A 14,607-nucleotide genomic window follows, 5' to 3' on the forward strand; every position below is an offset into this window, starting at 1 on the left:
ATACATAAACATAGAAATACATAGAAATACATAGAAGCATGACGTTTCAGGCGCGTGTTCAGCCCGTGGGGCTAGCGCAGAAAATATTTTTCTCTCAAACATTCACGAAAATAACGCTGTTTTGTTTTGGCTCTCTCCACTGTAATCTTATAAGTGTTTATCACCCAATAATACATTCTACAGTAGATATCGCTTAGGAGATATCGCTTTACACGAATTTGATTGGTCAGTTAAAAAGGAACTATTTTTTTTGTATTTTCAAAGAACACTTCATTTTTTTATTAAAAGTAACTTCTATTTTTTATTAAAAATTAATTATTTTTATTTAATTTACCTTGATGGAAACACTTGGTCAATATAAAGGATTTTGCAATGGTTGAATTGCTATCAAAAAATGATGTATCACTACGCCGTTATGTAATCAGGTTCAGTAAAAATGAAGTCTATAGCAAAGAATTATATTTTTTTATTTGTACATGTTAGAAAGGATTGGGTGATAAATAAAATTTCCTACTCGTCTTTTTTGATATCAAAAATTATCAACACTCGTCGATAAAGGAAAAATAAAACCCGTGTTGATATTGAGTCTAAATTGAGCAAATACGCGGGCAGTTCCCCTTGACCTAACGTTGTTCAAATTCCTGGACACGCCCCTGCGTTTCGACAAGTATCCTCTTATCTTTATCAAGCATAATTTCATTTGAATTTTTATGAAATAGGTCGAGTCGCTATTTTTAAATTTAAACAGTAACATCTCCATCACGTTGATTGAAGAGCTTTGACAGGAAATGGATTTAGACACAACGGTTTGTAATCTGTCTACTTAAGAGACAAACACTGCGGAAATCAATATCCTGAATAAAAACACCGAAATGTAGTAGTGGACAAGTTCACATATCTGGTAAAACTGTGGGAACTGACAGGGATGTCATGGTCAGCATACCTAAAGATAGTGCTGAGTTCACGGCATATTACAACACCATGTATCTGAAGACTAAACTCCCAAATGTCAAGTCCGTAAAACTTTATCTGACGTAGAATAAGTGCATATAAGATGACCAGAACCCATGTCAAACCGGAAAACTTAGATGAATCCACCAAAGAAAGCTAGTGGCGATCGATTGGACATACACTGTGCCACCAGCATTCAAGCATTAAGTTTACACGTCTGTCATTTCAAGAGATGGTGGGGGAAACCAATGACCACCTCGAGAAGAAATACAGACCATAGGTATATGATGTGGAGAAAAAAAGAATGTGGCTTCGAACCTTATTTGATGGAAACCTTCCACGAAGACCCTATTTTCTCACCTTGATCTTGAAAAGCTGAAGATGGAGAAGCTCGTAACTATTTAAATATATTAATTAAGAAAGTAACCCACTGTACAGAATGTCATCTTCATGACAGACAGTTGAATATAATACTTAATATTCTTATCAAAGATGATGACTGGATACTTTCTGAGAAAGAGATTGAATTTAAATGATGCTTACAAGCCAGGGGGGTTGGATGGCTGAATGGTTAGCGTGCGCGCGCTGTATCATAAAGTCTGTCATTGAGTCGACTGGCGTGGTTTCGAATCCCCGGTTGTACGTGGCAAGGAGTAGGGTCGCCTGTTCAACCTCGTGGGTTTTCTCCGGGTCCTCCGGTTTCCTCCCACTGCTAAAGACCCCTACGCGCAAGCGAATTATGTAAATAAAATTAAACCAAGTGTTAGTCCCGAAATGACCTAGTTTGTGTCGAGTGGACGTTAAACCCCATTTCTCTCTCTCTCTCTCTCTCGCTTACAAGCCAAAGATCGTTTCATGCTTAATTTTTCGCTTTCGCAACACATGCTGATATTGTACTGAATTCAGTGGGTAGAAGGGCGAAGACCCCGGATATCCATTTCGGGTCCGGGGTGGGGTTGGGACGGGGTCTTCAAATCAAAGAATGAAGTTAAAGTGAGATCTATTTTCTTTTGTTTTAAAATTAATGGAAATTATCGCTGTTAAATTTGTGGTGCACTTTGTCCTACTTAATTTGAATAAACGTTTATTTCGGGGGGGGGGGGGGGGGTGACCGAATGGTTAGCCCGTGCGCGCTGTATCATAAGGCCTGTCATTGAGTCAACTGGCGTGGTTTCGAATCCCCGGTTGTACGTGACAAGGAGTGGGGTCGCCTGTCCAACCTCGTGGGTTTTCTCCGGGTCCCCCGATTTCCTCCCTCTGCTAAAGACCCCTACGCGCAAGCGAAATATTGAAATAAAATTGAAACATATTTTAGTTCCGAAATGACCTAGTTTGTGTTGAGTGGACGTTAAAGCCAATTCCTCTCTCTCTCTTTCTCTCTCTCTCTCTGAAATTTCTGACTTTTATACCCTATATTTTAGTCTTGGGGACATCCAGTCAATGAGTGGAATTGTTCGTATACGTTGTCCTAATTAATTTGAATAAAATGTTGATTTCATCTGTTTTTCATTATAAAATGTCCCCCTCTCCTATACTCCAGTCCTGGGTGGCATACAATCAAGGAGTCTTCCCCGGACATCACCATACCCCTGCATGCCACTGACTGGATCTGTCAACCCGATATTACATGACACATTGCATCTAAATCGAATTCAAAATATACACGAGTGCATACTTACAGGAAATGATACAAAAAATACTGTCGATTACATTTTATTTTTTACACATCCTCCTATGCGAACATTGATAAATGGAGAAAAAACTGTGAAAATTATATGTTAACTGTTTGTTATTGTCAGATAAATGCCTCATTGTTTTTGATGATATTCAGATATGATTTAAATGAATAAACTAGTATCCATAAAAATTTAAAGAAACCAAACATGTTTGACATAAATACGTCTAGAACCACCCCGTGGTGTCCAGCGAGCTTCAAGTTGCTGTCATGAACGACTGGTCGCGGCCATGGACGGGTTATTCCGGTGACATAACGATATATCCACAAGAAGAAAAGAAGAGACGGTATTGAATTGGGGTGATCGATTAGTTGTGGGACAAGCTCTATATGGTTAGTGATGGGCCAATCTCTATACTAGTGATGAGACAAGCTCTGTGTGGGACAAGCTCTATACAAATAATGATGGGCCAATCTCTATATGATTAGTGATGGGACAGCTGGCTCTATATGATTAGTGATGGGTCAAGTTCTATACGATTAGTGATGGCTCAATCTCTATACGATTAGTGATGGGGCACGCTCTATACGACTAGTGATGTGACAAGCTCTATACGACTAGTGATGAGACAAGCTCTATGTGGGACAAACTCTATATGATTAGTGATGGGGCAAACGCTATACAATTAGTGATGAGACAAGCTCTATGTTGGACAAGCTCTATACGATTAGTGATGAGACAAGCTCTATATGATTAGTGATGAGACAAGCTCTATACGATTAGTGATGACAATCTCTATACAATTCGTGATGAGACAAGCTCTATGTTGGACAAGCTCTATACGATTAGTGATGCGACAACCTCTATACAAATAGCGATGAGACAAGCTCTATATGATTAGTGATGGGACGCGTGCTATATGATTACTGACGGGACAACCTCTGTACGATTAGTGATGAGACAAACTCTATGATTAGTGAGGTAGCAATCTCTAGAGGATCGGTGACGGGACAAACTATATGATCAATGATGGGACATGCTCTATACAATTAAAGATACATTAGTTAAGAGTTTAATAAAAAGTTGGTCATTCTTGCTATAATAATTCAAAAATGGATGATAAAAAAAAGAAAATATTGAAAATTTCATCCAAATTACTTCATTCTGAGCCAAATTATCACTGTTTATTGTTTTGACAAGATGTGTGCATTGTGGTAACTAGCGCACTGGTATATTCGCTTTCCCATTTTTAAATTAAATACTTAAATGGCGAACCGCTCTAATCTAGTTAACATCGCGAGTATCCAATGCCATCGAGAGTTGATTATGGTCTAGATAAGTTAATTAATGTCTAATTAATAATTTATATAACATTTCAGGCCTAAAGAAAGACCTGCAATAGACATATTTAGATCTTGCATAATGTATGATTGTATGTTTAAGTTTTAGTTACGAAAAACTAAGCGGGTGTCGGTTTATTTACTAAATCTAGTAATTATTTTACTAATTGTTCTCTTATCGTATCAACACAATTGATTAAATTTCATCAATCTGATTAAAACACAGATCCAATTTAGTTTCGTTTTTATAGTTCAAAATTTCGATTTTACTTGTCTTTACTACACTTGGATCTGGAAGCGTACGTGTTCTGCTTGAAATGAGGGGTCAGCCAATCAAATGGTCTGTCGAATCGAGCGTTTGACTTTTTTTTGCGCGGAACTGTGGGTAGACATTAGCGGCAATAGAAATCAAAACAAAGCAAAAGTAGATAAAAAATACATGGCGGTCGCTAATTGGTTAATCGAATGACTGACGTAATCGGATCAAATGTCGCTTGCTTGGTACCTGTCGTCATAGAACGTGAACTCCCACTATAACTTGTTAGATCAACATGTAGTGTAGGCCACGAAAGTATAAAAAAACGAAACGAAATATAGATCTATATTTTAATTAGATTGAAATTTCATCATTGACATTGTCTGTGAACGTACATGTTGAAATCAAGGCATCAATCGAAACATATCAACTTACAAAATCCAATGAAACCGACAATGTTTTTTTTAGGTCAGTTTGTGGAGAAAAGTCAAATAGTGTGCATATGTTCTATATCAGCACACACTATACTTTCAAATGTTGACCATTTCCGAGAGACATGTGCTTCCGTACCATACCGTTGTCTGAATACGTATATAAATGTAAATGTTTCGATGATTGACACCCTATCTATAAGTAAATGACATCTATTACAACCGAGGCACAGCAATAATTGGTCATGAATAATAATAAAGACAATCTATGTAGCATTTTATCATTTTATCTATCTTGAAACTAAAATTACCAGGAAAATTTTATCCGTATTTGTTTTCCCCTATAATTTACAGAAATTCCTTCAATTAACATAAATTCCAGAACATCTAGAACATTTCCCCATTTCAAAAATATATTTCAAAATCCGTAAACCACAAAATATCGAGAAAGCCCCCCCCCCCCCTTGACTTGATTCACTTCTCAACAGAATATGTTACAAAGTGAAAGAGAAACAAAAATCAGTGGGGCCTATTTCATCGATTGGGACAGATCAGGAGATTGTTAAAAATACAAAATCAAACACATACATTGTAAGGTGTGTGCACCGCGTGCAACTTCTGAAATTCAATTCAAAATGGAAGATTCTTGCGTGAACTACATATGTGCAAAAAGAAATAATCCGTAAATTACTGGTAATTCCGCCGTTTATCCCGTAAAATAACAGTATTTTAATAGGTCCATTATAGAATGGAATAAAACATTTTATCCCTAAATTTGATGGAAATGTCGTGTTTAATACTGAATATTCCATAGAAATACATAAAACATGTAATTTGAAGAAATAGTTCACACTTTTAACACATGCCCCCCCCCCCCGCCACCCCCCCCCCCCCCAAAAAAAAAAAACCCCACCGATTTAAAAAAAAGAGTTAAACTATGATTTCGGCCACATTAATAATGAATAGTTTTACTGTGTGTGTATATGGTAATTAATAATGCCAATTTATGTTGGGTTGTATTGGTATTGTAATCAATTTCAAAACTGAATGAAACAATTCCGATTAGTTGTTGCCAAGAAAAATGCATTTTTTACACAAAGTCGTCCCGCCATTATGTTGCACTGTCAGGGCAAACTCGTAACTATGGAAATGTAATTTATCTTATGTTAGTCTCAAATTGATCTGCATAATGTGATGATGAGACGTAGAACTCTATTTCACTCCATGAAATGAAATGGGGTTTAACGTCCTACTGTTATGCTCCGAACTGACCTAATGAAGACGAGCATACGCCATACAGTGTGCTATGAGGGAAATTTTGCCAGGACAGCGGCACTACGGCCTACTCTTATATCGAATTCCAACTGTCAAGGGATCTTTTACGTGCACGCCGATGTGTACACGGGGCCTCGGTACTGCCCGGGCAGAAATACTCCTTAGCATTTCACCCGTAACCATAAGAATAAAAATAATCGTACGTTAGTCCCAACTCGACCGAGACGTTAAACCCCATTCTATTTCATTCTAAGACCGCCCATCAACACAATTTAAACCGCCATTTTGCCCTACAGTCCGCACAAAGTTCCTTAACGGCATTCACCCGTAACCATAGAAATAAACATAATCAATCAATCGGATTAAAATACAGATCTATATTTCGTTTCGTTTTTATATTTTCGATGGCTTACACTACATGAAGATATGACCGGTTGTAGCCATAGGTCACGTCAGAGTCCATACGAGCGGCTTTTGACCTATGACGTCAGACAGTTGATTGACCAATCAGCATTGACGTTTCTAGTGATTTACCCACAGTTCCGTGCAAAACACGCCTAAAGCTCGCCGTAACAGACCGTTTCATTGGCTAATCCCTCACATTATCCAGAACATGTCAATGATAACAACTCTTCCATATCCTAGTGTAGTAAATACAAGTAAAACGGAATTTTAAACTATAAAAAAACGAAACGAAATAGGATCTGTGTTTTAATCAGATTGAATTTGTATTGTGTTGACAAGCCATTAAACCCCATTCCATCTTAAGACCATCCCTTTAACACAATTTGAAACAATCATAAAATACAGATTATGATAGAGATTACAATTTGTTTTATGTCACCAGTTGCCGTTATTATTTGTTTTTAAGATTGCAGTATAAAAGAGGTTGATAACCCTTTGCCATTTTATATCAACCTCCCTATCTCTTATCTCTAATATCAAACAGGAAATTGGCGGAAACCATTACATTGGCAGGTCTGCATACAAAAACATTAATCTTCCTTCGTTTGTTTATTTGATCGTTTGATCGGTGTAACGTTATACAAAGTCAATTTGTCGGTACCAGAATAACCGAAAATGCATTGCTAACAATCGACCAATAGCCATTCATGTCTTTTTATCTTGTTATTCATCTGAAATAACTCGTTTCGTGTTTCACTCAACTGTCACATGACAGATAACAATGTAATTATGTTATTTCAAATCGATAGGCAGCCACGGTGGCTCGGTGAAGAAGGCGCTGGCTCCCAAACCAGGATGTCCGATGTTGGCCGAGAAAGTTCCCCCGTGACTTACCGGCGCCGTATCCCAATATCAGTGGTGTAGAATGGACATTTTGGCAAGGAACAGTGTCTAGTCGTTCGGATAGGACGACAAACCCGAGGTCCCGTGTACACTTTGGTGTTTATGTAAAGCATTGGTTCTCACCCTTTTTTAGCCAACACATGTTAGCAAAAACATGTGTTAGTCCCAAAATGACCCAGATTGTGTCGAGTGGACGTTACACACACACACACTCTCTCTCTCTGCAGTTGCAACTTACGGCCTTTATAACTGTTATTGTTGTTACTTGCAATGTCTACGTGTGAGATGTCTTGTCTGTGTGTGATGTGTCTTGTCTATGTTTGGTGTGCGTGTGTGGTGTCTTGTCTGTGTGTGATGTGTCTTGTCTATGTTTGGTGTGTGTGTGTGTGGTGTCTTGTCTGTGTGTGATGTGTCTTGTCTATGTTTGGTGTGTGTGTGTGGTTTCTTGTCCGTGTGTGATGTGCCTTGTCTATGTTTGGTGTGTGATGTGTCTTGTCCGTGGGTTTATCGTCCTGGTTTCTGTCTTTTGTTTATGTGTGGTGCGATTCTCCTGCAGTCAACATTACATAAAATAACGTACATTAATCGAGACTACAGGAAATACATCTCCAATTTCATCAGATATCCTTCGAGACAGACTTGAAACACAAAAGATTTCCAACCTACACATCATATCCGCGTGTGTGCTTTTGGATCTTTACATAGAGCACGGTTTTATATTAAAGATCAAAGATCACAATTAAGTTAGCAACCCCCACTCCCGGACGACCATGTCATTGGTTTGATCTTCGTCTGGGACGATTCCAGAGAACAAAGGGTTGGGAAGAGTGGATACGGTACAGATACAGGTCACTTTTTATCTAGCCGAGAGCATATTTCAGAAAACAATCGCTTTACAATATTCTGACATGCAATAGACACAAATCTCTATGATCATGTCATGTTGGAAGGATAAAAGCCCATAGAGGATACAATGCAATCGTCAAACGCATGTCTGTAAAAAAAATTACTCAGCTTAATTGTGTACATATGTGAGTGGTGTAGGTGGGAGGCTCGGTAAAGAACAGCGTATAGTGTTCGGAATGGACCAAAAACTGAGGTCCCTTGTATACATTGGCGTGTACGTAAAAGAACCTTTGACAATTTGAATTCGGTATAAGAGTAGGCCGGAGTACCGCTGTCCGGACAAAATTTATCTCATAGCACATTGTATGACGTATGTCCGCCTTCATTTGCCCATTCGCGGTAGAAGACTAGGACGTTAAATCCCATTCCATTTCATTCATTTCTGCTTGTTTGTTTATTTGTTGCGATCACATTCAAACATAACAGTGTCATTGATTGATCATAATAAACAGTTTTAGACACAACACCATCATTGACTGGTCGTATAATTTAATAAAAAATCAAGCGATTGGTGTAGCATAGAATAATTTGAAGAGCGGAAGATTTACTTCCCCTTAACCAACTTTGCGCTAAAATTCAACAATCTTTTTTGTCGATTGCGTCTGACATAATACATAATTTAAACAGTTCGTGTATAAATAAGAATTCGTAAGTGTAGTTTAATGGGAGAGAGAGAGAGAGAGAGTTTGTCATCTATGCAGGAGTCAACAACATTTCAGGATTGATGATGACAGGGGTGACGTGTCTTGATGCAAAGAATTGATGAGATAAAAACATACAAGATGTTATAATCGAAATAACCTGATTAAGTTGAGCAGACGCGAAACCTCATTTCCAGATGGAATTAACGTCAACTGGACGCAAACTATGTTATGTGATCAGGGGCCCGTTACACGATATTTTAACTAAGATAAAACCCAAATTTTATTAATTTGATTAGATAATATTAGATTGATTTTAATGCTTAGCCAATAAAAATTGAAGTATCTACTACAATTTAGATTTTATCTTTAGTTAAAATTTCGTGAAACAGGAACCGGAACCATACACTTTATTGAATACTATAGCTTAGTGTTCCCAAACATTATCATGGAATAAAGATAATTCAGTTCCGGGACGTTCAATCGTGTTTCCCCCTGATCGTCTCACTAGATACAAACTACGTCATGAGATCGGAACTACGCCACTTGACTAAACTCCATAGCTTAGTGTTCCCCAACAATTTTCGTGTTTATTTTTAATTGACAATTTTCGAGGAATAAAGAGAATTCGGTTCCGGGATATTCAATCGGCTCACAAATCTTATGAGAGAGAGAGAGACAGACAGACAGACAGAGGCGGAGAGATGGGGTTTAACGTCCACACGACACAAACCAGGTAATTTCGGGATTAACATATGGTTCAAATTTATTTCAATAATTCGCTTGCGCGTAGGGGTCTTTAGCATTGGCGGGAAACCGGGGGACCCGGAGAAAACTCGCGAGGTTGGAATAAATGAATTGAAATGGGGTTTATCGTTGTACTTTTATGCACCAACCGGGCTATTGAAGGGCATACGTCATACATTGCACTACGGGGGAAATTGTTTCCGGGCAGCAACTGAATTCGAACTGGCAGGAATTCGCTTACGTGTACACCAACGGACTCGACGCTGTTTATTGCTATGCCCTCTATCCTGTACCACTGACAAAGGGAAAACAACGCTGGAAAATCCCGGCCAACACCAGGATCGAGCCTAAGAATTCTTGTTTAGTTAGCGAATGTCATACTCACTGCAATGAACCACCGCGGTTCCCTAACTACTGGTTAATAGAATACTAAAAAGACGATAAACCACACCGTTAATCTAGATCACATTTCGTTTGTTTTAGTCCCTCTCACGTGAAATAAGTATTACCGTCTCTACGTTTATTAGCTTGAGTAATTTGATTCGTGAAATGTAAAAGAAAGTAGCATTTATATTGTCGCTATACTTACCGTTGTCTCGCTCAATCAATCAGGTCCTGTCAATCACGTGATATAATGTCGTCCGCTAAATCCTTCCAATTACAGGTCTTGCTGCTTCTGGCGTGTCAATCTTTAAAGCTCCGTCTGAAATATCGAATTGGATCCTGTTATAACTATAGGCTAACCCAGAACACTATGTTTTCACTAAAGTCGATGTTCATTATGCAGCTTTTCAGCACCGTGTTCAAGTAGTCGTTTTACAAAATGGTAGTTTGACGATAAAAAAAACTCGCCGCTTCCGCAGTAATTATGGCGCTTTCATCTAATGATAATGGTTGTGCATGTGGCGTGCAAATGTTAACGACGTCTTGAATTTGCCACTGTTTGGTAATTTCTGAGATTTCTTAAATCAAATTTAGCTCATATATTTTTTTGTTTTTACCTTGGTATGTCAACATTAATCATATTGCGCAACCAATGTCAAACACATACCGTGGCTACAAATCGACATGGCAAATATTTCTCGTAGAAACAATCCAGGGCCCTGTTTCTCGAAATCTTAACTAAAGATAAAATCCAATTTTAGTAGATACTTCAATTTTGATTGGCTAAGCACTAAAATCAATCTAATATTATCCAATCAAATTACTAAAATTTGGATTTTATCTTAGTTAAAATTTCGTGAAACAGGCCCCGGATCTCCCAAATATAAACCGTTTTTGTGCGGGAGACACGGTGGCTAAGTGAGTACGACGCTGGCTCGCTAGCCTGGAGATCTCTCCCGGTGTTGGCCGAGAAAGTCCATCGGGATTTTCCAGTGTGGTTTCCCCTTGGTGGTGAATGAGGGGGGGGGGGGCTGACAATGACAGCTGTCTAGTCGTTCGGGTGGGAGGAAAAACCTTTAAGTGTACGCCAATGTATACACGGAATCTCGTTTTCTTTTGTACTATCCGAACAACTAGACACTGTGCCGACTGCACCACTGACAAGTGTAAACCACACCGGAAAAACTCCAAGGAACATTCTCGGCACGCACTGGCTGAGAACATGGGGCCTGTTTCACGACATTTTAATTAAGATAAAATCCAAATTTTAGTAATTTGATTAGATTGATTTTAGCGCTCAGCCAATCCAAATTGAAGTATCTACTAAAATTTGGATTTTATCTTTAGTTAAGATTTCGAGAAACAGGGCCCTGGGACGTCTTGGTCAGCGAATCAGCGTCGTCCTCACGGGACAACCGCAGCTTTAAGCGTGATGTGGTGTTGTGGTGTAGTCCATCTGCTCTTAATGTCAATCATTGCACTTAGTCCTGGTACAAAAAGAAGATGTGCACCCAATAACCAATGTTTAATGTGTTCCAATCAATACCCAAATGGCTAAAACCAGAAAACATAACTTTCACATTTTCTAAAATATTGAACCCTGTTATCCAATTTGTTTTAATTGTCCAGAACGCAATTACATAAGAGCAGTTGGGCTTTAAACAGCTGTCTTTACCCGAATTATTGCCATTTGTCTGTTAATAATCACGTCAGAATAATGTTGTTACTTAAAGAGAGAGAGAGAGAGAGAGAGATGGGGGGGGGGGGGGGTCATTTGGGAACTAACATAATTATGGTTCATTTCTTATCAATAATTACATAATTACATGTATAGTGTACATCAGTTTATAGAAAGGAACACATTGGCACAAATTGTATGTCTCTTCTGCTGATCTGTTCCAAGACATAAAACACTGACTGATGGAAAGGTTGTCGCTAAGAAACCAGGTAATAAGGTTGTCAAAGCACTACATGTATGTTAATAATGCATATTTATACAATGTAAATGAGTGCAGAAAGTCAAAGTATGTCTTTTATCTTTAAGGGCATCTATGGCTATTGCGTATACTTTCTCTAGGGTTATAAATCTGTAGAATACAGTGAAATTGTCTTTGAAAATTCATAATTACTTTTCAAAAGTTGTCTTTACCGTTGTTTGTATGTTGTTGTGAAAATAACCCACATACGTGTATACAGTATTTCCAAGTTAATTTAATAAGCCTTCAATAGGTTTAGTTATTACCCTACGGAAGACCATTAGGGTTATTACAAAATAACTATCTCGTTATTACAATATGACTATTACAAAATAACTAGGTCGCTATTACAATATAACCATCTATCTCGTTATTACAAGATAACTATCTCGTTATTACATTATAACTATCTCGTTATTACATTATAACTATCTCGTTATTACATTAAAACTATCTCGTTATTACATTATAACTAGCTCGTTATTACATTATAACTAGCTTGTAATTACAAGATAACTATCTCGTTATTACATTATAACTAGCTCGTTATTAAATTAAAACTATCTCGTTATTACATTATAACTAGCTCGTTATTACAATATAACTATCTTGTAATTACAAGATTACTATCAAGTGACCCTAATGGTATTCCTTATTATCCCCCTCTTACCGAGGTTATGTACGTACAACAAATTATACATATAAGTTAATGAACAACGTGGTTGGACATAAATCTTGTTATATACTAACTATATGGTTGACCACAGTCAAATTATATACTCCTTTTATCTCTTTATATCTGGGAGTTGGATGGCTGAATGGTTAGCGTGTTCGCGCTGTATCATAATATCTGTCCTTAGTCAACTGGCGTGGTTTCGATTCCCCGGTTGTACGTGACAAGGAGTAGGGTCGCCTGTCCAACCTCGTGAGTTTTCTCCGGGTCCTCCGGTTTCCTTCCACTGCTAAAGACCCCTACGCGCAAGCGAATTATTGAAATAAAGTTGAACCATGTGTTAGTCCCGAAATGACCTAGTTTGTGTTGAGTGGACGTTAAACCCCATCCCCCCCTCTCTCTCTCTACTGGTTCTCTCTTGTCAGTGGTGCATGACAGTTGTTCGGATTGGTTGAAAAACCGATGTTCCGTGTACACATTCATTGGCGTGCACGTAAACGATCCCTTGCTAGTTGGAATTCCAAAGAAGGGCAGATCGCGATGTCACTCATATCACGCTGTACCTCGTACGTCCGTCTTCATTAGCCCAGTCGGTGCAGAACAGTAGCACTTTCAACATCATTTCATTTCATTTTATTTGTTTTTATTTATCAGAACTTCCGTCTTTCACCATTGACAAGGGATGTTAAATCCCATTTGATTGATTAATTTCTTTATTCTAACAATTGGTATCTTATTTTTGTTAATTTATACCCGGAAGTCCCATTAAGAAAGAGACAAAAATGCGCTTTAACGCCCACTCGATACAAACTAGGTCATTTCGGAACTAACATGTAGTTCAATTTTATTTCAATAATTCGTTTGCGCGTTTGGGTCTTTAGCAGTGGGAGGAAACTGGAGGACCCGGAGAAAACCCAGAGGTTGGACAGGCGCTCCTACTCCTTGTCACGTACAAGCGGTGAGAGACGCATTAAGAATGGTCGTATTGTGTTTACAGATGTATTATGCAAGAGGAAACTCTGCCTATTGTAGATCTTTCTCTTGGACGTCAACTGATATATAAATTATTATTTCGACATTGTACATACCGAGAATTTAAAAATGTAAGGATAAAATTGATAATCTAGACAGAGTTTGGTTGTCAAGTACCGTTGCCATAACATCCCCCAGAATAAGGTAATATGAATGAAATTTTCAACAATCATAGCAAGAACCGTCAGTTTTAATCTATATCTTCTTTTGGGTTCTACCTTAAAGATGTGTATGGCGATAGGAAGTTTCGTGTATATTGCAACCTGTGGGAGAGGTGGAGGCGGGGCCGGGGAAAGCACAAAACCAAACGACCGAAGGTAGCCATGGTCTGTTTATTATGTTCTGTGTTTGAATGATTTCGATTAGATAGTCGACCATCTTGAAGTGGAATTGGGACGATCTAGCTATTGGCAGACACGAGTATCCTTCCTGATTACTAAATTTCCACAGGCGAACATTTCGTTTCCCAATTTCATTGCACCGTTTTATTAAATAATCCATAATCCTTTTCAAAATCAAAGATTTTCTCGTTAAACCTTTCCATTTAGAAAATTGACAGCCTCAACAGCTTTTAACCTTTAGTGTGCATCCGGTTTTTAAATGCTAACAACGTCATCAAACTTACAAACCTTTTCTCGTTAAAGGCATGACAAGTGGAAGGAGAATTCTCACTTCATTTGGATCTAAAACGCGCTATGTTCTTCGTTTGGAAGACATACTAATTCTAACTAATATAGAGAGTAACTCTAAAGAACTTTTATTAGACCGTGAGAGGCCCTTCTTCTCAAAAGCCGATAAAAATATGTCTAGAAAAAAATGACATAACTTTCTTCTGTTGGGAATCGATTTCCGGTTTGACCCCGCCATCTTGATTTTGGGACCACTCTGCTGTCGAATTAAGCCCCTTATTTTCCTCACGAACGTGTTTTATTGATTTGGTTGGAGTCATTAATGACGTAATTGCGTCACATGGAATGCTTGTCTAATCTTAGATAACGGTTCTGATCAATC

The 14,607-nt window shown here is 38.2% G+C and overlaps 1 protein-coding gene across 2 annotated transcripts in view; it reads right to left on the reverse strand.

Moving 5' to 3' along the window:
• LOC126816864 (guanine nucleotide-binding protein subunit alpha-11) overlaps window positions 1-14,607 on the reverse strand; it is a 173,304-nt gene that overhangs the window by 76,858 nt on the left and 81,839 nt on the right. For both annotated transcript variants that reach the window (XM_050543653.2, XM_050543654.2), the window contains exon 2: window positions 10,121-10,234. The gene's annotated coding sequence lies outside the window, so the exon portion shown is untranslated. The remainder of the gene's footprint in view (window positions 1-10,120; window positions 10,235-14,607) is intronic.

Source organism: Patella vulgata, chromosome 3, assembly GCF_932274485.2.
Source record: "Patella vulgata chromosome 3, xgPatVulg1.2, whole genome shotgun sequence".
NCBI classification, from domain to species: domain Eukaryota; kingdom Metazoa; phylum Mollusca; class Gastropoda; family Patellidae; genus Patella; species Patella vulgata.